General features: G+C 35.6%; 1 protein-coding gene and 1 non-coding gene across 4 annotated transcripts in view; both read left to right on the top strand.

Moving 5' to 3' along the window:
* The window catches only part of SNTG1 (syntrophin gamma 1), a 906,932-nt gene that overhangs the window by 334,991 nt on the left and 544,372 nt on the right, over positions 1 to 27,569 (top strand). The gene's annotated exons all lie outside the window — the stretch shown is intronic.
* Positions 3,384 to 3,489, top strand: LOC119625016 (U6 spliceosomal RNA). Its single transcript, XR_005241165.1, has one exon. It is a non-coding gene; the product is annotated as a U6 spliceosomal RNA (small nuclear RNA).

A 27,569-nucleotide genomic window follows, 5' to 3' on the forward strand; every position in this document is an offset into this window, starting at 1 on the left:
GTTCAGGCTTCCAAATATTTTAGGTTTGTGAGGATACTTCATTAATATTGTTATAGATGTTCTTCCTAGTTTTGTTTGTTCCTTTAATTATTCACTAGGTTTATACTGCTTATGCTGTTGTTTCATTTATTTCAGGGAACAGGGGAGAGTTAAAGATTTGGGGGTAGGTAAATCTACCATTATCTTTCCAGACCTTGGTCTCAATTTGATAGTATGCTCAGCAGTTAGAACAGCAGCAAGTTAAAAACCCCAATTATCCTTTCTGATATAAGAACAACCTTTGAGCTCCATCACATCTGAAAATTCACTAAGTAATTATAATCTTTTGGCTTCTGCAATGGGCAGGAAGTTGTAGGAATATTTGTAAGAACAGTTAATGCTAAAATTATTGGGGTTAATGGAAAGATATACTACAGACTCTCTTGGTATTTGCGAAGAGAGCTCATTAATATGCCTGTTAGACTTTTGCAATGAGACATGCTTAGATATTCCCATTTGAAGGAAGTAAATGAACCAAAAAGGAAATACTATTTTTGCTCCTGAAATACAGACAAGGCTTTGCATATTGTTTACTTTCGCAAGGATTCCAAGCACTGTTCTTTTAGGAAGTTGGTTTTGTATTTTTAATTTCAGTAGAAAGTGACAACAGGCTGAATTGCTTTTCTGAATATCGGAATTCACAATTTCTCCTTAATAATGTTTGTGGAATAAATGAGATTTACTTAGCTAAATAATTTAAAATTCTAGTAAGTCTCTTTAGTTACATTTGAAATAATTTAAATTTTATGAACCATCCTGAATCCTGAACTCTACTTTTGCTTTGTGACTTCTTAGAACAAACTAAACCTGTCGCAAGATTTTATATATTATGTAAAAAAACAATTTTGTAGCAAGAGAGCTCTCCTCTATGATTAGCAGGAAAAGCAGGAAACAAGAAGCACAGAGGGTCCTGGAGCCCAGGCGAGCTCCATCCTCCCTGACATTGTCTCAGCCCATAGTTAAGCAGCACTTCAGTTCTTCGTGTTGGCCATGTTCCCTCACCCATAAGTGCTTTATAGCATAATGTTTAAACAAAGAAAACAAGTTTATATAACATAATGCTCAAACAAAGAAAAGAAATTTATGCTTAAGTAATTTTGATTTACCAGTTTCCAAAATAGAGGTATTTCCCATGAGAGATTCATATTCCAATTTCATATTTTTTAATCTCAAGGTGATGATTTATATTTTTCTGTTTTTTTTTCCCTAGCAATGAAGGGTGATAAATAGAAGAAAGGTAATCTAGATGTAATTAAACCTGGATAAATTCAAACAGAGTCCACTGTAAAAAGCCGTTAGGGAGTTGATGAGATCATAGGATAGTCTTCTCTTTCCTTGGGAAGTTAGAGTAAGTAGAAAGACAGGCCGGGCGCGGTGGCTCAAGCCTGTAATCCCAGCACTTTGGGAGGCCGAGACAGGCGGATCACGAGGTCAGGAGATCGAGACCATCCTGGCTAACACGGTGAAACCCCGTCTCTACTAAAAAAATACAAAAAACTAGCCGGGCGAGGTGGCGGGTGCCTGTAGTCCCAGCTACTCGGGAGGCTGAGGCAGGAGAATGGCCCGAATCCAGGAGGCGGAGCTTGCAGTGAGCTGAGATCCGGCCACTGCACTCCAGCCTGGGCGACAGAGCCAGACTCCGTCTCAAAAAAAAAAAAAAAAAAAAAAAAAAAAAAAAAAAAAGAAAGACAATTTCCTCTCAGTCTGGATAAAGGCTAGTGGCAGAGTAAAAAGTTCTGATACACTTATACTTCCAGAGTTAATGTTTACATTTGTTTTGTGTTTTTAATTTTACAAAGTGTTTTGAAATATTGTGATTCATTAAAATTTTTTTTCCTCTCTAACTACTGATTTATGTGAACCTACATTACATTTAAGGTCAAATATATAGAAAGAAGAACAGAGAGTGTGAATGGCAATGGCTTGCCATCAGAGAGAGACTTTGAGAAAGACAAGTTCAGACTGAATGTTACTAGGTGAAGTGACAGAATGGTTCCAGGTAAATGGAGGAAAAACAATATTTTTTAATGTGTGGCAATATTCTGTTGAAGTTTAGTCTCTAGCCTGCCACAGTGACAAAGATGAAACTATGCAATATTTCTATGAATCTGTTTAGGGGCTGGAGTAAGGAGCAATCATTTAGGTGGGTGGTGTCTGATGGCCCAGTGGGCAGACATTCAGCGTCTATGAAGCTTCTTCAAGGCCTTAAGTATTGCTTTTAGGTTTATGTGAACAGACTTTAATTTTCATGAAGAGAAGACTAAGGTGATTTCCCAATGTGAAGAGGAAGTTGCAAAAACAGTTTTCATAGTGTGCCAACATGAACTAAGTTAGAACTATATTGATGAGCAGGGTTAATGATTCGTACTAGATGGGATGATAATGAACTTTAAAATTAAGCAGTAATTCCTCTTCTCAACTTGGATGTGCCTCAGAGGATGCAGGTAGAACTTGGGAAGCAATAAGGATCCCACTGCCCAGCATTAACATACCAGTCTCAGGTCATCTGCTCACAGTCTTGAGGTTCTCACTGCAAACACTAAACCTCACTTCTGGAGTGATGGGGAATTTAGGCTGAGGCTCCGCCTTCTTTTATGTACCACACCTATATATACCTGTGGCTTGGAAGGGACATTATTTAACCCATGTGCCTCAGAGTTGTTGAAAATAAAGGCAAGAAGAAGTGGATATGCTTGGTTATGAGTTAAAGTGTGAATTCTTGTCATCACTACTAATCAATTAGGGAGGGCCTTTATCATTATCTTAAAAGTTTATTTTAAAAAATATTGTCAGAGAAGGGAAATGGATGTCATGTGATCATATCAGGCATCTATCTAACATGTTATTTCTGTTCATTCTAAAGTCATCCTACTTATTCTCATGTTTTATGGATTACTATTACTGATATTACTTAGTATTAATTCTTGGTAAATTTTAAAATTATGTATATGTGTGTGTGTCTTTGTTCATTTGAAATGCTTCAATTAAATGTCTGAGATATGGTAATTTCTAAAGAGCAGAAATTTATTTCTCACAGTTCTGGAAGCTGGGAAATCCAAGATGAAAATCCCAGCATTTGGTTAGTGAGGACCTTCTTGCTGCATCCTCGCTTGGCAGAAGACAGAAGAGCAAGCTGGCTGCATGCTGCTATGTGAGGCATATGTTGTAAGGGACTTGGTTCCATTAACAGAGGAGGTGTTTTCACGGCCTAATTACTTCATAAAGGCCCCACGTCTTACTACCATCGTATTGGCAACACTGGAATTTTGGAGGGGACGCATTCAAATTGCAGCATACATATATACAGAGCATGTATGTATGTACTCTTAAGAACCTTTGCTTTCATGCTCATTTTGCAACACAGATACTAATATTGTAAAGATACAGTGAAGATTAGCATGGCTCCTAGGCAAGGATGAAATGCAGATTCATGAAATATTTCATATTTAATAAATAAATACATAAAAGAACTTTTGTCTTCCCTTCCCTCAAGCCTCCAATGTTCTTGAACCTTCTGGCTGTTAAGAAGCCTGTTCAGGAGTGAGAATCTGGTCATTAACCTACACCCAGGTCAGCTCATCCCCAAAGCCCTGGAGGCCAGCAACAGGTAGGACAAATCTAGATTGGGACTCTCACTGCCAGTTAATCCGTGAAACTCTGGGCAGCTCACTCTCTCTGAACCTCACTTTTCCCATCTGTAAAATGAAATGCTGCCTCCTAACTGGAGCCCTCCTTCCTCTCGATGGATCACCAGATAGATAGATAGATACATAGATGATAAATAGATGATAGATAGATAGACAGATACACACACATATCTACATATATATAATACATATATATAAAATACATCTACACATATATAATACATAATCTACATATATAATACAATATATGTGTATATATACACATATATTCTTATGCATACATATATATGTATATATAAAAAAGCAAATATATATATATGTGTGTGTGTGCATATATATATATATGAGAAAAGATCCCCAGATGATTAGACTACAACAAAGGCACCTTCCATCTTTCTGGTTGCTAAAACTCTATTTAAGATAAGATAAAGGAGAAAATAAGTTATTTCCCTAGTGTTGGGCATGAAAATACATCTGGAGATATAATTGTCATCAAACAACACAAATGTTCATAGCTTGCTTAACACATCCCCAGAGCACTCACATCCAGAAGCTCTAAAGCCACCACATTCATTATGCAGATCCACACAGTAATTTTCTAACCTAAACTCTTCTTTCTTAAAAGGATTGTTACAGTTAAATGAATGGTGACTTGAAATCTGGTTCACATCTTTATTTAAAAAAAAAATTACAGTGATGAAAAAGAAGTTATGTTTGATAATTATCAGGAGCTAAAGCAGCAGAGCCTTTACAAAGAGGAGTTACAGAACACTTTTCCTCTGATTTTCCAAAGCAGTAACCCAACTATCAGAAGAAAGGGAATGGATACACCCTGAGATATTTAGGAGCATATCTGGAATCACTTCTGGTGGAAATACGTTTTTGAAACCTAGAGGTAATTTTTAATGTATTTTTCCACATTTTCTGTCTTATCAATATTTTTATTTGGATTATCAAAAAGAAAATGTCTTATATAAAGCTTTGAATAAAGCTGATGCTCTAAGAAGATGCATTCTAGACCAGGCGTGGTGGCTCACACCTGTAATCCCAGGACTTTGGGAGGCACAGGTGGGTGAGTCACTTGAGGTCAGGAGTTCAAGATGAGCCTGGTCAACATAGTGAAACCTCGTCTCTACCAAAATACAAAAATTAGCTGGGCATGGTGGTGTGCACCTGTAATTCCAACTACTTAGGAGGCTGAAGAAGGAGAACCACTTGAACCTGGGAAGTGGAGGTTGCCGTGAGCCAAGATTGTGCCACTGCACTCCAGCCTGGGTGAAAGAGTGAGAATCCATCTCAAAAAAAAAAAAAAAAAAAAAAAAAAAAAAAGGCCGTCCCAGTGGCTCACGCCTGTAATCCCAGCACTTTGGGAGGCCGAGGCGGGCGGATCACAAGGTCAGGAGATCGAGACCACGGTGAAACCCCGTCTCTACTAAAAATACAAAAAATTAGACGGGCGTCGTGGCGGGCGCCTGTAGTCCCAGCTACTCAGGAGGCTGAGGCAGGAGAACGGCGTGACCCCGGGAGGCGGAGCTTGCAGTGAGCCGAGGTCCGGCCACTGCACTCCAGCTTGGGGGATAGAGCAAGACTCCGTCTCAAAAAAAAAAAAAAAAAAAGAAAAAAGAAAAAAAAGAAAAAAACAGAAAATGTATTGTATTTATTCTGTAGCTTTTTATGGAAGCTTATGTACTGATGTGAACCCCCCAAATATGTACACATTCCAACTTGTGAGGTGTAGGAGTGGGTAGTCATTATCTACCCTGTATCTTTCCATTACTTTGTTTGTATAGCCATATCTATATCACTTATGTATTATCATGTTATTACTATATAATTATCTATTATCACATATTATCTATTTATATTACCATATTATCTATTTAAGGAAAATATAAGCATGCAAATAAACATAGAAAATATAAGCACATATACTACCTTTTACTTATTTATGTGCTTACAGAAAATAAATAATGTATTTATTAGAATAGCATTGCATAGAAATCATGAAATTTTCTTTGATTCATGCAGGACTTACAGAGCATGTCTGTTGAGATCTATGAGTTTGTCTATTATTTCTATTAAGGTTTTGAAATAGTTTTTTAAATATTGACACAAAATAAATAAATTTAACTTCTGAGAGTTAGTTACATATCAGAATTAGTAAACTGTTGAACAAAAAAAATACGTCTATAAAATATTTAAGAATAAATTGACAGCTAATGGTATATGTTTGGGTAAATGAGTCCTGAATTATCTTAATACATATTTAAAAGACCTCTGTGAAAATTAATTATATTCTAATATTTTAACAGTCTGACCAAAAATTACGTGATAATATTATCTGACATTTCAGGTTCATAAAAAATTGCAATTATATATGCTTAGTTAGGATTTGATGCAAGTGTAGGGTTTCTGAATTTACAGATATTTTTGAATAATTTAATTATGGAGTAACTTTTCCTTATTTTACTAAAGATTATCTAGATCAATTTGATTTTTAAAGTTCCTCTCATCTTTCTTTCCACCTATACTGTATCCATCTTAGAAATTAAAACTCTCCGAATTTGAAGGGATTTTAAAATGCAAATGTCTGTTTGCTACATCAAACAATTTTACCCATTGTTTAACCGTTTTTAAACATCTTCAGGGATACAGAACTCACCAGTTTTAACACAACACTTTTTGGGCCTACTCTAAGAGCAAATATGATGCATTTAAGGCATTTGTGTGTGGGCCAGGTCTCAGGGTAATTAATTATTATGATTTTTTTAGTGTGCCATGGACATACACACAGATTACATGTTCTAGAATGTTAAACTAGAGTTTAAAACTCTAATAAGTTTCTTCTTGTCATTTTATGAAAAAATCAAATACATGGTGCAAGAATGAACATATGATTTAGGATAGGAATAATTGGTATATCCCCTGATATCTCCTTTTACTTCATTGAGATAACCATAGAAGAATGAGGAATAGACCTTTGTGTCATTGAGCTGGTGTTTTAGGGGAAGGGGAATATATTAGGCCATTCTTGCATTGCTATAAAGAAATACCTGAGACAGGGTGATTTATAAAGAAAAGAGGTTTAATTGGCTCATGGTTCTTCAGGCTATACAAGCAGGTTGCTGGCATCGGCTTGGCTTCTGGGGAGGTTCAGGGAGCTTTTACTCATAGCAGAAAGTGAAGTGGAAGCAGACATGCAGGAGCAAGAGACAGAGAGTAGTGGGAAGGGGAGTACCCACAGTTTAAAACACGTAGATCTTGAGAGTACCACTCACTATCACGAGGACAGCACCAAGTCATAAGAAATCCACTCCCATGTCCCAAACACCTCCCACCAGGCCCCACTGCCAACAATGGGGATTACAATTCAACATGAGATTTAAGAGGCGACAAATATCCAAACAATATCTGGTAAGTATTTTAGTAAGTGGGGAAACTCTTTTTTTCACTGCGTTAACAGGCTCAAAGTATCAAGGCAGGCCTACAAAATCCTACCTTAGATCCTTCTGTTATTCATATTTGTGTTTCACAGCACTCTAAAATATAAGTCATGAGCTTCAAAACCATATCCCTGATTCCAAAAGTCTGTGAATGTCCTACCTGAAGCATATATATTTTTAAATTCTAGGTTGAGCATGCTTAGTTTTCTGTTTCATTCAGGAGGACTATGGTTACTTTAAATTTTAATATAAAATTTAGCTGCTCTGAACATAGCTCTATTGGCACAGCAGACATTCTCATGGGCTCCATCCTGAATATCTACCGCATCCACAAATATAAGAATATTTACCAACTCTTTGCCAATGTAAGACCGCATAACGGTTAGTTAAGCATCAAGACATTCATGGTTAAGAAAAACTTGCAGTCTCAAATATGCTTGGCGATCACAGAATAGATGCTAGATTGTAATTCACAGAGGGAAAGGGATAGACAGACATTCTCAAAGCTAGGAGTAATTTTCATTAGAAAAATTTTATTGTACACTTTAAAGTATGATTCATGTTAATACAAGTAAATGCCATTTTTACATTTTTCCCATTTTCTTTCTTGCAACAAAAGTTTTATTATGTTTTCTTGGTTAGATCAGAGCAATTACAACTCTCAAGTGTCTAGGAATAGTCTCAGTGCATGTGTATGCAGCAATAAACATGTTTCATTCTTGGGGTCAATGAGATTGTTCTCTCTCTTCCAAATGGCCTAAGAAGTCAACAGACCAAATCATGTTTGGGGTTTCTCTCACACTCCTGAAAGCACTCTGATCTGGAGTTTTCAGTGTCTCACAATTCCTTGATTTGGGACAGATCACCAGACTATAGATTCTTTGATTTCTTCTGCTTTGTTAAGTTTGATAGTTAAATAAGTAGCAGCATGGTATGGAGGGAGGAGCAGAAACTGTAAAGTGAATGTAAAATAGCCCAGGTATGGTGGTTCACACCTGTAATCTCAGTACTTTGGGAGGCCAAGGCATGTAGATCACCTGAGATCAAAAGATCGAGACCATCCTGGCCAACCTGATGAAACCCCATCTCTACTAAAAATACAAAAATTAGCCGAGCATGGTGGTGCATACCTGTAAACTAAGCTACTTGGGAAGCTAAGGCAGGAGAATCCCTTAAACTCAGGTGGCAGATGTTACCATGAGCCGAGATCGTGCCACTGCACTTCAGCCTAAGTTGTAGAGTAAGAGTCCGTCTCAAACAAACAAACAAAAGAAAAGAAAACAAAACATAAAAAGAATGTAAAATAGATGTCAAGTCCTCTTCTCATTGTGACCTGGGGCTTCTCAGCCATCCCTGTGAGCTCAACTTTCTTATATGTCAAAGTCGTAACACTATAGTGATGAGAATATTTTCATCTTGTGGTAGTCATTATGCATGATAGAATGTATAAGTACAACTTTGCAAACTGTGAAAACTTTGTCGACTATTAAGAATTATATCAATGGCTATCCCATTTGTCCTCAAATTAGGGTAACTGCTAAACAATTATAATCTCAAAAGCCTTGATCAATAAAATAGCCAGATAAAGACTTTATCTATTTTGTAATTAAAGAAAAACAGTGGAAAACACTAAATAATCCCTATTAAAATGTATTAAAATCTCTCATGCACAGAAGTAATACAGACCTGATACGAGATGCATAAAATGTGAAACTATTGTAATAGGTAAGTAGATATTGTTTGATCATTTAAAACTGGAGTAGAAATAAAACATCCCTAATGTGCTTATTCTTTGGTAAGTTGCTAGGTCTATAGTAACAATGATCCACCAACTAGTTAGCTTAAGGAGCAGATACAAGGGGACATCAAAAAGTGTGTGGAAAAATGGAATTAAAAGATAACAACAAAAATATCAGCTCTATTTCTCAACATAAGTTCCATCAAGTTTAACACACTTTTGTAAATGATGATACCAGATACCAGTCATTTAGTTCATCCATAAAGACCCGAGGATCCTGAGAATAGAACCATGTCAATGCACTCTTTTTAACATTACTAAGTGAAGAAAAATGAGTGTCTTTTTTTTTTTTTTTTAATTAGAAAAGAAAAAAAGAAGTCAGAAGGAGTCAAATCAGGGTTGTAAGGTGGATGCCTAATGATTTCCCTCGAAACACTTACAAAATTGCCCTTATTTGATGAGAGGAATGAACAGGAGCATTGTCATGGTGAAGAAGGGCTCTTTGGTGAAGATTTCTTGGGTATTTTCTGCTACAGCATTGGTTAACTTTCTCAAATCACTCTCATGAGAGAAAGATATCATGATTTGACCCTCCAGAAAGTCAACAAACAAAATGCCTTGAGCATCCGAAAGACTGATGTCATGCTCTTGACTGGTCCACTTTGGCATTGACTAAACTACTTCCACCTCGTTTTAGCCACTGCTTCAGTTGTGCTTTGTCTTCTGGATAGAAACACTGAAGCCACTGTTACAATTCTTTAAGTAAATGCTTCAGGATCTTGACCTCACTTGTTTAAGATTTCCAATGAAAGTTCGGCTCTTGTCTGTAGCTGATCTTGACACAAAGGACTTGATACCCACTGAATGGAAAGTTTGCTTACCTTTAATTTTTCCATCAGAATTTAGTGAGCTGAACCCATTGAGGTGTTGGCTATTGTTTCTGATATTAGTCATTGACCCTCTTCCATTAGGGTATGAACAAGATGAACATTTTCTGCACAATTTGTGTATGGTCTACTGCTGCAGACTTCATCATGAATATTGTCTCATCCCTTCTTATAATGAGTTGTCCACTCACAAACGGCTGATTTCTTTGGGCATTGTCCCCATAAGCTGTTCATAAAGCATCCGTGATGTTACCATTCTTCCACCCAAGTTTCACCATATATTTGATGTTTGTTCTTGCTTCAGATTTAGTAGAATTCATATTGCTTTGATAGGGGCCATTTTCAAACTGAAGAAAACATCATCCTTCTTAATGCCACAAACTAGATTTTGTTCACCCATGTTATCATAAGTTAGTGCAAGTTACTTTGGTGTAAAAAAATTGAAATCTATGAATAGATTAAAAAAAATTAGAGACAAATGCTCTGTCACCCAGACTGCAGTGCAGTGGCATGATCATAGTTTAACGTAACCTCAAACTCTTGGGTTCTGGTAGTCCTCCTGCTTCAGCCTCCTGAGTAGCCAGGGCTAATGGTGCATTCCACCAGTACCAGCTAAAGTGTTTTGTTTTGGGGTTTTTTTGTTTTTTTGTTTGTTTGTTTGTTTGTTTTTCTTTTTTGGAGAGACTGGGTCTTATTATGTTGCCCAGGCTGGTCTTGAAGTCCTGGGCTTAATAAAGTGATCCTCCAACTTCAGCTTCCCAAAGTGTTGGAATTACAGCTGTGAGCCATTGTGCTTGGTCCCATAGGTTTTTCATAATACACATTGTTCATGAGCTTTTTGAAGACCCTTTGTATTTATTGCATCATAATTTTGTAGGCAAGAAGTCTGAGATCAAGTTGTTGGCAGAGTTGGTTTCTTCTGAGAACTATGAAGGGAAGATTAGTTCTGGGACTCTTTCCTTGGCTTATATACGGTTATGGTCATCTTATCCCTGTGTCTTTTCACATCTTCTTCCCTCCATTTTTGTCTTTCTCTGTACCCAAATTTCCCTATTTATAAAGACATGTGTCATGTTAAATTAGAATCCACACATATGTCTTTATTTTAAGTTGATTAGTTCCGCAAAAACCTTATCTCCATATAAGGTCAGATTCTAAGGTGCAAGTAGTTAGGGCTTCAACATCTGCATAATGGTGGGGGAAGGAAATCGTCAACCCATAAAATAGTCCATGTTTAAAAGTATAGCACCCAAATCAAAGCTCCTTATTTGACAACTATAGAGCTTCCTGTCTCTCCATATTTGACTTTCAATTTCTCTTCAGTCATATGATTTTAAACTCAATTCCCTCAAGGACAAACATGCTGTTATACATCTTTGCATTTCCAAAACTTGATTTACTTATCCCAAAGATTTTTTCCTTGCTTGACACCTTCATAAATCTCTCTGCGTACTACTTTCCTCAGTCAGACTATTAAATCTCCAGTGAAGCCTTTTTCTAACACCTACTTCAGCCTTAATGATAAATTCTCCACATTACAAGGCCTCTCTGTTCTTTGTAATGAGTTTATGCTCTTTGAAATGAATAACTCTATCTCTAGATATATCCAGAGACCACCACAAAAATAAGGTACAGAATACACAGCAACCACTAAATATATGTTAAAAGAACAAATAAAAAGAAAACAAAGTGATTAGAGAGATAGAAATAAAGATGGTGGTGCTGCTGATTGTGATATTAGCAATAACTCATATTTCTTGAGTAGTTACCATATGCCAGGTTTGTGCTAATTGTTTTATAAATTCTATTCTCACTTTACAAATAAAATGTTATAATTTGGCTAAATACCCTGCCTCAGCTTACAAAGCCACTAGAAGGAAATGCCAAAAGAGAGTGCCATCAGCATATTGGCCATCAAGGTAACGTCAAAATTCCTGTGGAGCATGGGAGCCCAGCCCAGCATAACACCAAATAGAGTGGAGTATGGTACCCTGCATCTGCCACACTGTATTTCCTACTAGATCAGATCACAGACAGGAGAAAATTCTTCCTACAAGGAAAATATAAGCTGGAGACACTCAGTGGTCTTCATCACTGCCAGATATCAATGGTAACTGATAGAGGAGGATCTTCTAGTCCTTACAGGCCCTGAGTTCAGTGTAAAAATTGCTGGAAGTCTGCACAGTTTCAACTCATCCCCAGGGCAGGAGTCCTCATGGCATCTGCAACCCCTATGACCTAAGCAGCCATGGCACAAGCTTGGACATCAGAACAGAGTTCTGCATAGCAGCAAAACTGCATGCACCTGTCCTCACAAACAGCCAGGCCAGAGGCAGTCCTGCCTCATAAGCTGGCCTCATCTCAGCAGAGAGGATTGGGGGCAACCCCTGGACCCACATGTACCTGCCCCTAGCTTGATAGCTGCCTGGAGGTAAACCCATTTCTCTAGAGAGAACTCTTGTTCAGTTGTTTAACATTTACACACCCACCCCTGCCCCTTACAGCCCTGGCAGTGACCCTGACAATTCAGAAGAGCCTGCCACAAAATCTGTTTGACTTCCATGCCTGCATATGTCCTGCCAATGACTAGTCCACTACCCTTGCGCCTAGCAGAACAACACCAGAGTCACAAACTTCTGTAGCCTAGGCCTATAATAATCTCAGATATCACAATCAAAGGTTATAAATGAAGCATCTGTACAGAGAACATGCTACTGAGTTCACCCAGAACCAAAGCCAATGCTACATTCTCAACCAACATCCTGGGATCCATTTACAAGAAAAAGCCTTTTCCTATGAAAGTTACTCCATAAATTGGAAAAAAACAATTGTTCTGCTAGATACACAGATATCAATGTATGGATACAAGAAACAAAAAAGAAAGAAAATACAACAACCACAAAATAACACAGTTCTTTGTCTCTAGCAACAGATCATAAATGAAAGGGTATTTATAAAACGCTTGAAAAAGATTTCCAAATAATGATTTCAAGGAAACTCAGAAAGATATAGGAGGATCTAGAAAAACAATTCAATGAAATCAGGAAAACAATTATGATGTGAATGAAAAATGTAATAAAGAGATAGATATTATAAAAAACAGAATTGTTAGAGCTGAAGAATTTAATAAATGAAATAAAAATATAATACAGAGCTTTGACAACACTAGATCAGGCAGAAAGAAGAATCTCTGAGCTTAAAAGTAGGTATTTTGAAATAACCCAATCAGAGAAAAATTTAAAAAAGGAAAGAAAAATGAAAAAGAATGAAGAAAACCTATGTGATATATGGGACTTCATTAAGCAAACAAATATTCACATTATACAAGTGTCACACACACACACAAAAAAACCAAGGTATAGTAAACTTACTTAACAAAATAATAGCTGAAAATTTCCCAAGTCTTATGGGAGATATGGATATCCATATCTAAGAAGCTCAAAAGTTTTCAATGATTTTTAACCCAAAAATATTCTTTCCAAAGCACATTATAAACAAAATGTCAAAGGTTAAAGACAAAGAATTCAAAAGCTGCAAGAGATAAACGTCAAGATACATATAGGGGAATTTCCATTAGACTGACAGCGTATCTCTCAGCAGAATCTCTGCATGCCAGGAAAAAAAATTGATGACATACTACAAATATTGAAAGATAATAAACAAACAAAAAGAAAACAAACAAAACAAAAAATTTCTCACAGCCAAGAATATTATATCCAGCAAAGCTATTCTTCAGAAATAGCAAAACAAAGACCTTTGCAGACAAGCAAAAACTGAGAGAAATCATCACAATTAAAACGACCTTACTAGAAATGTTTAAAGAAATGCTGAAAAAGGAAACAAAAGGACAGTAATTAATATTATGAAAATACAACACTCATCAGTATAGGTAAATGCATAACCATACCCATAATTCCCTAGTGCTGCAATTGTGCTATGTAAATTCTTCAGTATCACCGTATGTAGGTTTAAATTCAAAAAGGTCAAAACCACCAATAGCTGCAATTAATGACTAAGGAACACACAGAAGATAAATATACAAATTATGGTAACCAAAATGCAAATGAAAAGGGAGAGGGAAAAAGTCTATAGTATTTTTATGTGACCAAAGTTAAGTTGTTATCAGCTTAAAATAGGCTACTATACCTACAAGACTTTTCATGTTAACCTTATGGTAACCACACACACACACACAGACAAAATTTCAGTAAATGTACAAATGAGAAAGAGAAAATAAACAAAATTTAGCATTACAGAAGACCACCAAACCAGAGAGGTAAACAATGAGAGAAGGAGAAAGAAAGAAAATATCTACAGAACAACCAAAAAAATGTTAACAAACTTGAGGAGTAATTATTTGCCTGTAAATTATAACATGAAGTTAAATGGATTAAATTTTCTAATTTAGGTTTAGAGTAGTTAAAAGAATAAAAAACAAAATCCCACTATATGTTGCCTATAACAGATGCACTTCACCATTAAACACAGGCAGACTGAAAGTGAAAGGACAGAAAAATATATTTCTTACAAATCGAAACCAAAACCAAGCAGAGATACCCATACTTATATCAGATAAAATACACATTAAGTGAAAAACTCAGAAAAGACAAAGAATATTATTATATAATAATAAAATAACTAATTCAACAAGAATGTATAAGAATTATAAATATGTATGCACCCAAGACAGGCCTAGCAAATATTACTAGACCTAAAGGGAGAGTTAGATAGAAATACAAAAATGGTAGGAGACTTCAAGTTCACATTTTCAACAATAGACAGATACTTTTAGACAGAACATTAATAAACAACAGACTCAAACTAGATCAAATGGACCTAATACATATTTACAGAACATTCTATCTACTGCTGTGGAATTCCAAGTTTTCTTAACTGCATATGGAACATTCTCCAGGACAGATTACATATTAGGCCACAAAACAAGTCTAAACAGATTTAAGAAGACGGAGATAGTATCAAGTACCTTTTCTGGTCACAGAAGTATAAAACTAGAAATTAAAAAAGAAAACTTCAGAGACTTTACAAATACATGAAAATTAAACAGCATCCTCCACCTTAACCAATGGATCACTGAGAAAATTAAAGGAGAAATTTAAAAATTTCTTGAAACAAATGATAACAAAAACATGTCATATGAACTGTATAGAACATAACAAAAGCAGTTCTATAAGAAAAGTTCATAGCAATAAACATCAAAAGAGGAAAATATTTATAATCAACAACCTAATTGTATAACTCAAGGAACTAGGAAAACAAGAATAAGCTAAGCCAAACATTAGTAGTAGAAGGGAGCTAATAAAGCTGAGACCTAAATAAACAAAATAGAGACTAAAATAATTCATAAGATCAAGTAAACAAATAGTTTTTTTTTTTTTTTTTGAAAAGATAAGATTAACAAACTCTCGGTTAGATTAACTGAGAAAAAAAAAGAGAAAAACCCCAAATAAATAAAATCGGAGATAAAAAAATGAAACATTATTATTAAGATCACAGATATTATTAGAGACTACTTTTACCAATTGTATGCCAACAAATTCAAGAACATAGAAAAAAGGAATAAATTCCTGGTCACATACAACCTATCAGGATTACATTTCAAAGAACAGAATAGCTAAACAAACCAATAACCAGTGAGAAAATAATAGTAGTCATAAAGTCTTCTATCAAAGAAAAGCCCAGATTCTGATTACTGCACTGCTGATTTCTACCAAATATGTAAAAAAGAACTAATAGCAATACTCCTTAAACTGTTTCAAAAAATTCAAGAAGAGGAAATACTTCCAGATATATTTTATGACGCAAGCATTATCCTGATTCCAAAACCAGATAAGGACCCAACAGAAAAGAAAAAGAGAGAACTACAGGCCAATATCCCTGATTAATATAGATGCAAGAATTCTCAACAAAATACTAACAAACTAAATTCACTAGCATATTTAAAAGATCATTCACCATGATCAAGTGGGATTTATCCCAGGAATGCAATGATGGTTCGACATACATAAAATAATAAATGTAACACAACACAATTTTAGAGAGAAAGACAAAAACCATACAAATATTTCAACAAACATAGAAAAAGCATTTACCAAAATTCAACATTTCGTCATAATAAAAACTCCCTACAAATTAGATATAGAAGAAATATATCGCAACACAATATAACCCATATCGGACAAACTCCAGCTAACATTATACTGAAACGGGAAAAGCTGGAAACTTTTCTTCTAAGATTAGGAACAAGACAGGGATGTTCAACTTCACCACTCTATTGAACATAATACTGGAAGTTCTAGCCAGAGCAAGAAAATAAATAAAGGGCATACATATTGGAAAAGAAAAAGTCAAAGGGATTATATTTGTATATGACATGATCTAAAATGTAGAAAAACCTAAAGACTCTACCAAAAAAAAAAAACAAACAACAACAACAAAAAACTGTTGGAACTAATAACCAAAGTCAGTAAAGTTGTAGGAAACAATATCAACATACAAAAATCAGTAGTGTTGCTATACATTAATAGCAAACTATCTTAAAAATAAATCAAGAAAACAATTTCATTTGTAATAGCTACTCCCCAAAATAAAATCCTTAAAATAAACTTAACCAAAGAGGAGAAATGTCTCTGCACTAGAGCTATACAACGTTCTTAAAAGAAACTGAAGAAAACACAAACAAATGGGGAAAAAAAGCCCATGCTCATGTATTGAAATAATTAATATTGTTAAAACAGCCATACTCCCCAAAGCAATCTACTGATTTAATTCAATCTCTATCAAAACACCAATAACATTCTTCACAGAAGTAGAAAAAATAGTCCTAAAATTCGTATGGAATCACAAAAGACCCTAAGTAGCCAAAAATACATTGAGCAATAAAAATAAAGCGTAGACATCACACTACCTAACTTCAACATATACTACAAGGCTGTAGTAATCAATAGACTATGACATTGGCATAAAATCAGACACATAGACAAGTGAAAGAGAATGAGGAGTCCAAAATAAAATTAAGCACCTACAGTCAATATATTTTCAACAAAGGTGCAGCAAACATACATTAGGGTAAATACAGTCTCCTTAATAAATGATCCTGGGAAAATTGAATAGCCACACACAGTAGAATGAGATTAGACCCTTACATCTCACTAGATACAAAACTCAACTCAAAATGAATTAAACACTTAAATGTAAAATCTAAAACTATGAAACTACTAGAAGAAACCATAGGGGAAATGCTGCATGACATGGGGCTAGACAAGAATTTTTAAAACCTAACAAGTACAGAAAGCAAAAGCAAAAGTGGACAGATGGCATTACATAAAACTAAAAGCTTTTGCACAGCAAATGAAACAATTAACAAAGTAAACTAATAACCTACATAATGGGAAAATTGTTTTCAAACTGTACATCTGTCAGGGTGTTAACATACCAAATATATAAGGAATTTAGACAACTCAAAACAACAACAAAATGACCCAATGAAGTAACAGGCAAAAGACCTTGTGTTAGCCCATTTGTGTTGGCATAAAGCGGTACCTGAGATGGGGTAATTTATAAAGAAAAGTGTTTTTTCTTTTCTTTCTTTCTTTTTTTTTTTAACTTACAGTTCTGCAGGTTGTACACAAAGCAGAGTGCTGGCATCTGCTTCTGGCAAGGGCCTCAGGACGCTTACCACCATGGTGGAAGGTGAAGGAAGAGCCCACAAGTCACATGGCAAGGCTAAGAACAAGAAAAAGGGAGTGGTGAAGTGCCACACTCTTTTAAACAAACTGATCTTCAGTGAAGTCATTACCACTCATTACTGTGGGGAAGGCACCAAGGCAGTCACAAGGGATTCACCCCCATGACCCAAACACCTCCCACCAGGCCCTACCTCCAACATTGATTCAAATTTCAATATGAGATTTGGAGGGGACAAAACATCAAACCATATCAGACCATAAAAGACACTTCTCAAGAGAAGAAATACAAATGGCTAACAAGTACATTAGAAAGTGCTCATCAGTCATAATGAGGGAAATGCAAATGAAAACCACAATAAGATACACTCTCAATCCAAGTAGAATGTCTATTATAAAAATCTCGAAAGAAAACAAGTGCTGGCGATGAAGTAGAGACAGGGGAACATCTACACACCATTGATGGGACTGTAAATCCATATAACTACAATTGAAAGCAGTATGGAGATTCCTTTAAGAATTAAAAATGGAGGCTGTGTGCAATGGCTCACTGTAATCCCAGCACTTTGGGAGGCTGAGGTGGGTGGATCACTTGAGGCCAAGAGTTGGAGACCAACCTGACTAATGTGGAGAAACCCGGTCTCTACTAAAAATATAAAATCAGCCAGGCATGGTGGCAGGCGCCTGTAATCCCAGCTACTCAGGAGGCTGAGGCAGGAGAATCACTTGAACCCAGGAGGCAGAGGTTGCAGTGATCCAAGATCGTGCCATTGCATTCCAGCCTGTACAACATGAGTAAAACTCCATCTCAAAAATAAAATAAAAATAGAACTATCATTGGGTATATATCCAAGGGAAATGAAATTGGTATGTCTAAGACATTTCTTCCCTCCCATGTTTACTGTAGCACTATTTCCAAAAGCCAATTTATGGAATCAACCCATGTATACAACCATGGATGAATGGAGAAAGAAAATGTAGTGTGTGTGTGTGTTCCATACATACACACACAAATGTATATACATATATATGTATACACATGCATATATATATATACACACATATGTGTATATATGGAATGGAATATAATTCAGCTGTAGAAAAGAATAAAATCTTACCATTTGCAACAACATGGATGAACCTGAAGAACATTTTGTTAAGTGAAATAAGCCATACACAAAAAGAACACATGATCTCATTCCATGTAGAATCTTAAAAAAAAAAAAAAAAAAAGTTGATCTCATAGAAGCAGGGAGTAGAACGAGGCGAGTGGGGAGGTAAGGATGGAGAGAGGTTGGTGAATGAATTAAAAAGGGATAATTAGAAGGAATAAGTTGTGGTATTTTATTGCACAGTGTGGTGAGAATAGTTAACAGTGAGGTATTATATATTGCAAAATGAAAACGAGAAGATTTTGAATATTCTCATCACAATGAAATGATTAGTGCTTGAAGTGACAGATACACTCGATACCTTGATCTCATCATTATACAATCTATATATGTATTAAAATATTACATTGTACTCCAAAAATATGCACAATTACAAGATTTCAATAACAAATTAAAAATAAATGAACAAATATGATGTCAGAATTGGAACCATCAAAATGAAACTCAAAGACTATTTTCTTGATCAACACAAATTTTTAACTACTAAAGAATAAAATCCATTTATAATCTTTTGGTTAGATGGTGCAGTTCATTTTTCAGTACTTACCTTCATCCCTGTACCTTTTTTGAAAACTCAAAGATTACTAAAAGAGCTATGAAATCTCATCCTTAAGGTTTGTTCTCCAGCCTGAGTTTTGTAATTAACATTTAAACTCCTTGGTAATTTTTAAAGGATTTTTCTTCTACCTGAGTCTCAAGTTTCTTATGAAATATGACAAGACTAAAAGATACTGAGTAGTAAGAATAGAAAATAGAAGCAAGCAGGACCAGGTGTCATGACTCACACCTGAAACCCAGCACTTTGGGAGGCTGAAGCCAGTGGATTACTTGAGGTCAGGAGCTTGAAGCCAGCATGGCCAACATGGGGAAATCCTGTGTCCACTAAAAATACGAAAATTAGCTAAGCGTGGTGGTGCATGCCTGTAGTCCCAGCTACTCAGGAGGCTGAGGCAGGAAAATCACTTGAACCTAGGAGGCAGAGATTGCGGTGATTTGAGATCGCGCCCTCACTCCAGTCTGGGCGATAGAGCAAGACTCCTCAAAGAAAAAAAAAAAAGATAGAAAGAAAGAAAAGAAAAAAGAAACAAAGGACAAGATGCTGAGTATTTTCCTTGTGCAAGACTTCCGCTGCTGGAGGCTAGATAATCTCTTTTATTCTCACTGTTTTTTGCTCTAAACATTTTTATCACCTTCTGGTAATTTTTCTTAAATTCACTTCAATCTGAATTGTAGCCTTTCTGAAAGTATTTATCACTGTGATTTTGTTTGCTGTAGCTTATTAAATGCCCTTTTGGTCCCTTTAAATTGACCTTTTTAAATCTGAGCTCATCTTAGATAATTATCTGTATATCTAAAATTAGTTCTTAGAAACTCCTAGTTTTATTTCTTATCGGGGTCACTTGTAATTACAATGTCAGACTTCCAGAATGAAACATAAGTATTTGTCACATTTAGCCATGATTGGTATTCCTATCACTGAACTGGTTTCCTTAACGCCAGTAAGTTTCTCTCTAATTTATAAATTATGTCAAGTTTCTAATGTTTTGGAGTAAATTGTAAAGGATATTATCACACTTTCCAACCATGACTGTCATTGTGCACATTAGTCTACTAGGGCTACCACAACAAAGTGGCACTGGGTAAGTAGGTGGCTTAAAAACACAGAAATGTATGTCCTCATAGTTCTAGAGACTAGAGGTCCAAAATCAACATACTGGCCATGTTGTTTCCTTCTGAGAGTTGTAAGCAAGAATCTTCTCTGTGCCCCTCTCATAGCTTCTGGTGGTTTGCTGGCAGTTCTTAAGTGTTCTGACTAGTAAAAGCATCACTGTCATCTCTGTGTTCATCTTTACATCAAACTCTTCTTGTTTGCATATTTATGTCTAGACGTCTCCTTTTTATTAGAACATCAGTTACATTGAATTAGTGGCCCACCTTACTGCAGTATGACTTCAGCTTCACTAATGACACTGCAATGATCCTATTTCCCACCAGAATGTCACGTTCTGAAGCACTGAGGGCTAGAAGTTCAACATAAGAATTTGTGGGGTAGGGGGACACAATGTAGTCTGTAACACCATGTCACTTGACACAGCAAAACCATTAATGTTTTCCATTACACTGTAGGACAGGTAAACCCTACCTTGCCTATAAGACCTATCACAACATGGCTGAAACAGTGTTATGATCAACTGACTCTTCTATTAACCCTTATCATCAAATACTTGTCTATTCACCAACTATAAAGCATGCTGTCTGCTTTCTGCCACTGCCTTGTTGCTCTATACTTTGCCTGCTGGTATGTACGTCATTAGGATTTTCTCTTCACTGACATGGCATTTCAATATGTTCCATGTGTCTTTCTGTTTATACTTTCCTGGTTTTCTATACATTGTGAGTATTAAAAAAACAGCAGCCAAGCCTTTCATGTCTTTGTAACACCCACAGGGCCCATAAAAGTATATACCACATAGCAGGTACTGTATTTTACTTTCTTTAAGAGATGAAAAATAAAGAATGAAAAGTGAAAGACTAATCATTATATTAAACTAATCTACAATAAAATGTTTAGATATTTAACATTTTTATTTAGAAATTAAAAATTTAATATTAAAATATTTTAAATATTTTAAGCCTAAAGACCTTATTAATCATAACACCATTTATTAATGTATTTTTAACTAATATGTTCCAAAACTACATGAATGTGAGTATGAACAAAACATGTCTTCAAAAAGTTTGCAGACTGGTAGGGGAGATGTACAAGATATAAGGAAATAGCAGAATTGAGGGAAATCCACTCCAAAAGCATTATTTTAGAAAAAAATTATATTTAATAGGTTGAATAAATATTTTGTAAGAAAATTTAAAAAATAAAGTTACTGTAACTTACAAAATTAAGGGATCTTGACACCCAGCATGGCATTTTTAAGAAATCAATAGACAGACTCGCTCCACAAGCATTTAACTACTTAACTGGAAAAAGGTTTGTGTGTGCGCGCACGCGCGCGCGCGCGTGTGTGTGTGTGTGTGTGTGTGTGTAGTTTCTAAAAATTGTCCTAAGGGCATACATCAAACAGAGAATCATTTATTCAAGGAAAGCTACTAAATCTTAATCAGCATAACAATAATCTGCGACATTTGAGCCTGCTATCTGCTACCACCTCTGTGTCCAGTTCCATGTGATAGAAGACCTATTCTGAATAAGTATGGCCAGGAAGACATGGCTCTGTGGCTCCCCTGCTCCCCACTTAGGAATACAGTTCAAACCACAGAAGGGGCATGCCCACCAGCATCTCTCATCAACCCCCAAACCCTTCAGCTTGTGCAGCAGGAACTCTGTTTCAGGCAGGCATGGCTAAAATTAAGGCTCCCTTATCCCACTGAATATACACTTGTTAAGAAAAGGTTTATCCAAGGAATTGCAGATGAAAAATACTGGACCCTATTGTTCAAACCCAGCCCACTTTTAGGGTGTAGCTTTCTTGCCAGGAGGAGAAAACTAAAAAGGACAAATGCTGCCATTTACATCCAGCACCCTCCTCGTAGAGTAGGGGGGCCCCTCTGTGAAAAGCAGAACATCTTCCCTGTCCTCATGTGTGGTGCAGAGTTTCTGCCAAGAGTGAGGCATGCCATAAGGAGAAAGAGCCCCACAGTTCTCCCTAAGTGAAATAGTATTCTTAGAACTAATTTCGAAGAGTGTTTTAGAAAACAATGTAGATTTGGTTAGTGAGCAGTTAAGAGGGGGCAAAGTAGTAGGCCAGCTACAAGTTTAACCCATTTGTGCCTGAGAGTCAATCTTTTTGAACTTTTGCAATTAGTCCTTGGCGATGGCCTTGAGCAGTATGGTATAAATAACTCCCACATGCTTAGCGTTCCAATAATAGAACACTAAGCATAAGTGGGAAGAGAGATAACCAGGAAAGAGGACAGGTAAAGAGCACTTTTCGGTTAAGGCAAGCTCAAAGAAGGAAAAAGAACCCTACTGCTGCAAATGGAGCCCCAAACTTAATTGAATCAGACTGTGGAACAATTATGCTCCTGGGTCTTGTCAAAAATAATAAAACACTCAGCTAGCAATTAATGGAAGCTAACAGCTAGGTGTGAAACCAATAGAGGCAGAGCAGCCAGAAAGTTAACATGAAATCAAGGAAAGAAACAGTCAAAGGAAATCTAGAAAAGTTGCACCCACTACTTTGTCCAAGGAATCTGTGCACAAGAGCAGTAATATGTCGTCTGAGTCCGCACATGCAGGAAAACAGACTTTGCTGAATAAATCTAGCCTAGTTAGTAAGAAACGCAACAACAGCAGCAGCAAGCTTGGAGTGCAGAATCAATATTCAGAGTTGTTACAATATATTATTTAAAATGTTGAGTTTTCATTTTTAGATGATTCAAAAGCAGTGTCATTGATGAGGATTCTAATACTGTATATTTTGAGTGTTTAAATAATACTATGAAATGTGAGAGTAGGAAATATTACTAATTTTTCTGAAATATGTTATTTTAATGGGTATACAAATAAATAAACATAAATATATTTTTGATGAAAAATAAAATGTTCAATTTTCAGAAAAGCACTGTAAAACATGCAAAGAGACAAGAAGGTGTCATCCATACACAAAAGAAAATCAAGTGATAGAATTTGTTATTGAGGGGTCATAGATGTAGATTTAGACTTCAAAGCAATTATTGTACAAATATTCAAACACTTAAAAAAATTACATAATTAAAAGATGGTATGATGATAATGTCTAATTAGCTAGAGAATATCAACAAATAAAATTTTATAAAAGAACTAAGTGAAAATTCTAGAGTTGAAAGTAGAATAATTAAAATGAAATATTCATTCATGGAGCTCAATAGTATATCAAAACTTGAAGAATAAACAATATATGAACTTGAAGAAACAAGGATAGAGATTTTATCATCTGAATAACACAGGAAAAAAGAAGAAAGAAAATAAGCAGAATCTAAGAGAAATGTATGATGCCATTACATACATAAACTTACACATAATGAGATTACCACATAATGAGATTACCAGAAGAGAGGACAAAGAAAAAGCAGCAAAAATTTATTTTAAAAAATAATATTGAAAATGCTCTAAATCTGATAAAAAGCATTAATTTACACACCAAAAAGTTCAACAAAGTGTAAATAGGAAAAATGAAAAGAGATCTAAATCTATATATATCACAGTAAAAATGTTGAAAGGCAAAGAAGAAAATCTTAAAAAGATTAAGATACAAAGGGATCACCATAGGATTAATAGATGACTTCTCATTATTTACAAGGACATTGCCATGGAATACCGAAGTCAGCGTAATGACATATTGAAAATTCTGAAAGAATTATGAACCAAGAATCTTATATCAGGCAAAACTAGTTTTTTTCAAAACTTAAAGGAGAAAGTCAGGCACGGTGGCTCATGCCTGTAATCCCAGCAATTTGAGAGGCTGAGGCATGTGGATCACCTGAGGTCAGGAGTTTGAGACCAGCCCAGCCAACATGGCGAAATTCTGTCTTTCCTAAAAATACAAAAATTAGCCAGGCATGGTGGCGTGCACCTGTAATCCTAGCTACCCAGGAGGCTGAGGCAGGAGAATTGCTTGAACCTGGGAGGTGGAGGTTGCAGGAAACCAATGTCACACCACAGAATTCCAGCCTGAGAGACGCTGTCTCAAAAAAAAAAAAAAAAAAAAAAAGGAAAGGAGAAAAGCACATTTCCATATAAATAAAAACTGAATTTGTTCCTAGGCAATCCACCTTAAAAGAATGACTAAAGATGTATGGTTTTCCATATGATGTATATGGACCTTGGAAGTTGTCAATTTCATTCACACTGTAAGAAAAAGCTGAATAGACTGAAAATCAAAAACTCCTCTTAGGTCCTTCAAAAAACTGAAGCAATAGGAGAAACTGCTGCCACACAAATTGAAGAAGCAGTCAGATAAATGCAGATAAATTACAATTTTTTGGAATAGAAACCTAGGAGAAGAAACTTGCATGAGTCACAGTCTGGGGTAGGGAAACCAAAGCTGTAATTGATAGACTGGTGAATGAGTATTAATAATTCCAAGGAGTATCTGTCTTAGAAAGGTTACCCACACTTTTATGTAAGTTTTGCCACTGAGAGTCCTACCAGGTTTTCACCAAAAAGATTGGAGAAAAGTTCCCTTACGCTGAGGGAGGAAATTCCCTTCTGGTAGAGGGAGGAAAAATCAACCGTTTTGAAATACACCTGGGACATTCTGTTCTTAACAAGAATTACCCTCAAAACCAGATAGTTTACTAGAGCCTAATAAATGGTTTTTACCAGAGCTTAAGCAACTGGGGGGAAGGAAACTATCTAACTTTAGCCTCTCTCTAGATTTCAATGTTCCGGGGGAAAAAAATACTCAACTGTAACCCACTTCAATCTTCCACATTGTATTAAGGACATACCCAGCTCTAGTCTCACCAAGGCAGACGAGACTGAGAAGGATTTCTAAAGTCACTATACAGAGACACAAGCTCACTAAAAAGCAGAACTAAGCACAGGACTATGGTACTCTTCTCCACACACAACTTACAAGTGCATCACTAAAGTCCTGTTGAATGCAGGTTTTTTCACCCAGTACATCACATCCAGCTTTTAACACACACACACACACACACACACATACACACAAACACAAACACACACACATTGCACAGCATTCTAGAAAGCAAAAGAGAGTTTGAAACAACAACGAATAAAATATGGCAGGAATGGTGAAATTATCAGATCAGAAACATAAAAGAAATCTATCGTGTTACGAGCTAATGGAAAAAAAAAAACCAGACAATATTCAAGAGTAGATAGGCAATGTAAGTAGAGAAATAGCAATTCTTAAAAAAAAAGAAGAAGAAAAGCAAGAAATTAAAAGTGTTGTAAAAGAATGAAGAATACTTTTGATGGGCTTATTGGTAGCATGAACATGATTGAAGAAAGGAGATCATGGAACATGAAAGTTTGTAGAAACTTCCCAAACTGTGGGATAAATATAATAGTTACAACACATGCATAATGGGAATACTAGAAAGAGGGGAAAAAAAGGAGCAAAATATTTAAAGCAACAGTTACTGATAGTGACAAGTATTTTACAAGATTAATTTTAGAGAACAAACTACATATCCAGGAAGTTCAGAAAACACCAAGCATAATAAATTGCAAAAGAACTACCTCTAAGCATATTATATTCAAACTGCAGAAATTCAAACACAGAGAAAAAAAAAACATGAAAAATGTGAGGTAGGGGTGACATGCTTATCTACAAATGAGCAAGGATAATAATTGTATCACTCTTGTCATCAGAAATTATACAAGCAAGAAGAAAATCAAGTAAAATATTTAAAGTTTTGAAAAATGAATTATCTTCGACCTAGAATTCCATTCAAGTGAAATTATTCTTCAAAAATAAAATAGAAGTAAAACTTTTCCAGACAAATAGACATTGTGGATATCGTTGTTAGTAGACCTATCTTACAATGAATAATAGTTATTCTAAAAAAAAGGAAAATGGTATAGGTTAGAAACCTTAATATAGTTTTCAAAAGGAAGAGCATTAGAGAAAAAATAAGTAAAAGTAAAAATAATTTTTTATTCTTAGTTGATCAAATAGATAACAGATTACTACTAATCTGTTAGTTGCTACTAATTATTAGCAACAATGTACACAGTGGATATAATTTACGGATAAGTGAAATGAAAGCAGTGACAGAAGAAAGGGCAAGGCAAAAGTGAGAATATTTTCTATTAAGGTACTTGCACTCTCTGAAAAGCAGCACATTATAATTTGAGTGTAGACTTGCATTAGATGTAAATATAAATTGCAAATTCTAGAACAGCCAATAAAAAAGTGAAAAAAATTATAACTGACATGCAAAGGAAGGAAAGAAAACAGAATCACATAAAACATTCAATTAAACCATAGAAGACTGAAAAAGAATAGAGGATAAAAAGAAAAACAAGGAACAGAGGATAATAGATTATAAGTGTTATCATATACTAATGTAAGTATATTAATAATCACTTTAAATGGCAATGGTCTCTATGCATCAATTAAAATATAGAGAATTGGAAGGGGCCCCTAACCCCAATGTATGTGCTCAGATCACAATAAAATTAAACTGGAAATCAACAACATAAAAGTAGTTGGAAAAAGTCCCCCCAATACTAGGAGATTAAATAACATATTTCTAAATAACACATGGGTCAAAGAAGAAATCTCAAGAGATGTTGAAGATATTTTGAACTAAATGAAAAATACCATAGTAAGATTTGTAGAATGCCATGAAATCAGTGACTAAATGTAAATGTATAACACTGGGTAACCGTATTGAAAAAAAGAAAGATCAAATCAATAATCTAAGTTTCCAACAGAGGAAACTATAGGAATAAGTGCAAATTAAATCCAAAGTAAGCAATAATACTTAGAATTAGAACAAAAATCAATATAATTATAAACAGTAAATCAAGAGAAAATCAGAAACCAAAACCTTTTTTTTTTTTTTTTTTTTTTGAGACGGAGTCTCACTCTGCTGCCCAGGCTGGAGTGCAGTGATCTCAGCTCACTGCAAGCTCCGCCTCCTGGGTTCACGCCATTCTCCTGCCTCAACCTGGCGAGTAGCTGGGACTACAGGCGCCCGCCACCACGCCCAGCTATTTTTTGTATTTTAGTAGAGACGGGGCTTCACCGTGTTAACCAGGATGGTCTTGATCTCCTGACCTTGTGATCCACCCGCCTCGACCGCCCAAAGGGCTGGGATTACAGGCGTGAGCCACCACGCCCGGCCCAAAATCTCTTTTTTTAAAAGATCAATGAAATCAATAAGCCCAGGCTATCTAAAGAGAAAGAAACTATCAAACTGTGAAAAGACATGGTAAAACTTTAAATCCAAATTACTAAGTGAAAG

This window comes from Chlorocebus sabaeus, chromosome 8 (assembly GCF_047675955.1).
Source record: "Chlorocebus sabaeus isolate Y175 chromosome 8, mChlSab1.0.hap1, whole genome shotgun sequence".
NCBI lineage: Eukaryota > Metazoa > Chordata > Mammalia > Primates > Cercopithecidae > Chlorocebus > Chlorocebus sabaeus.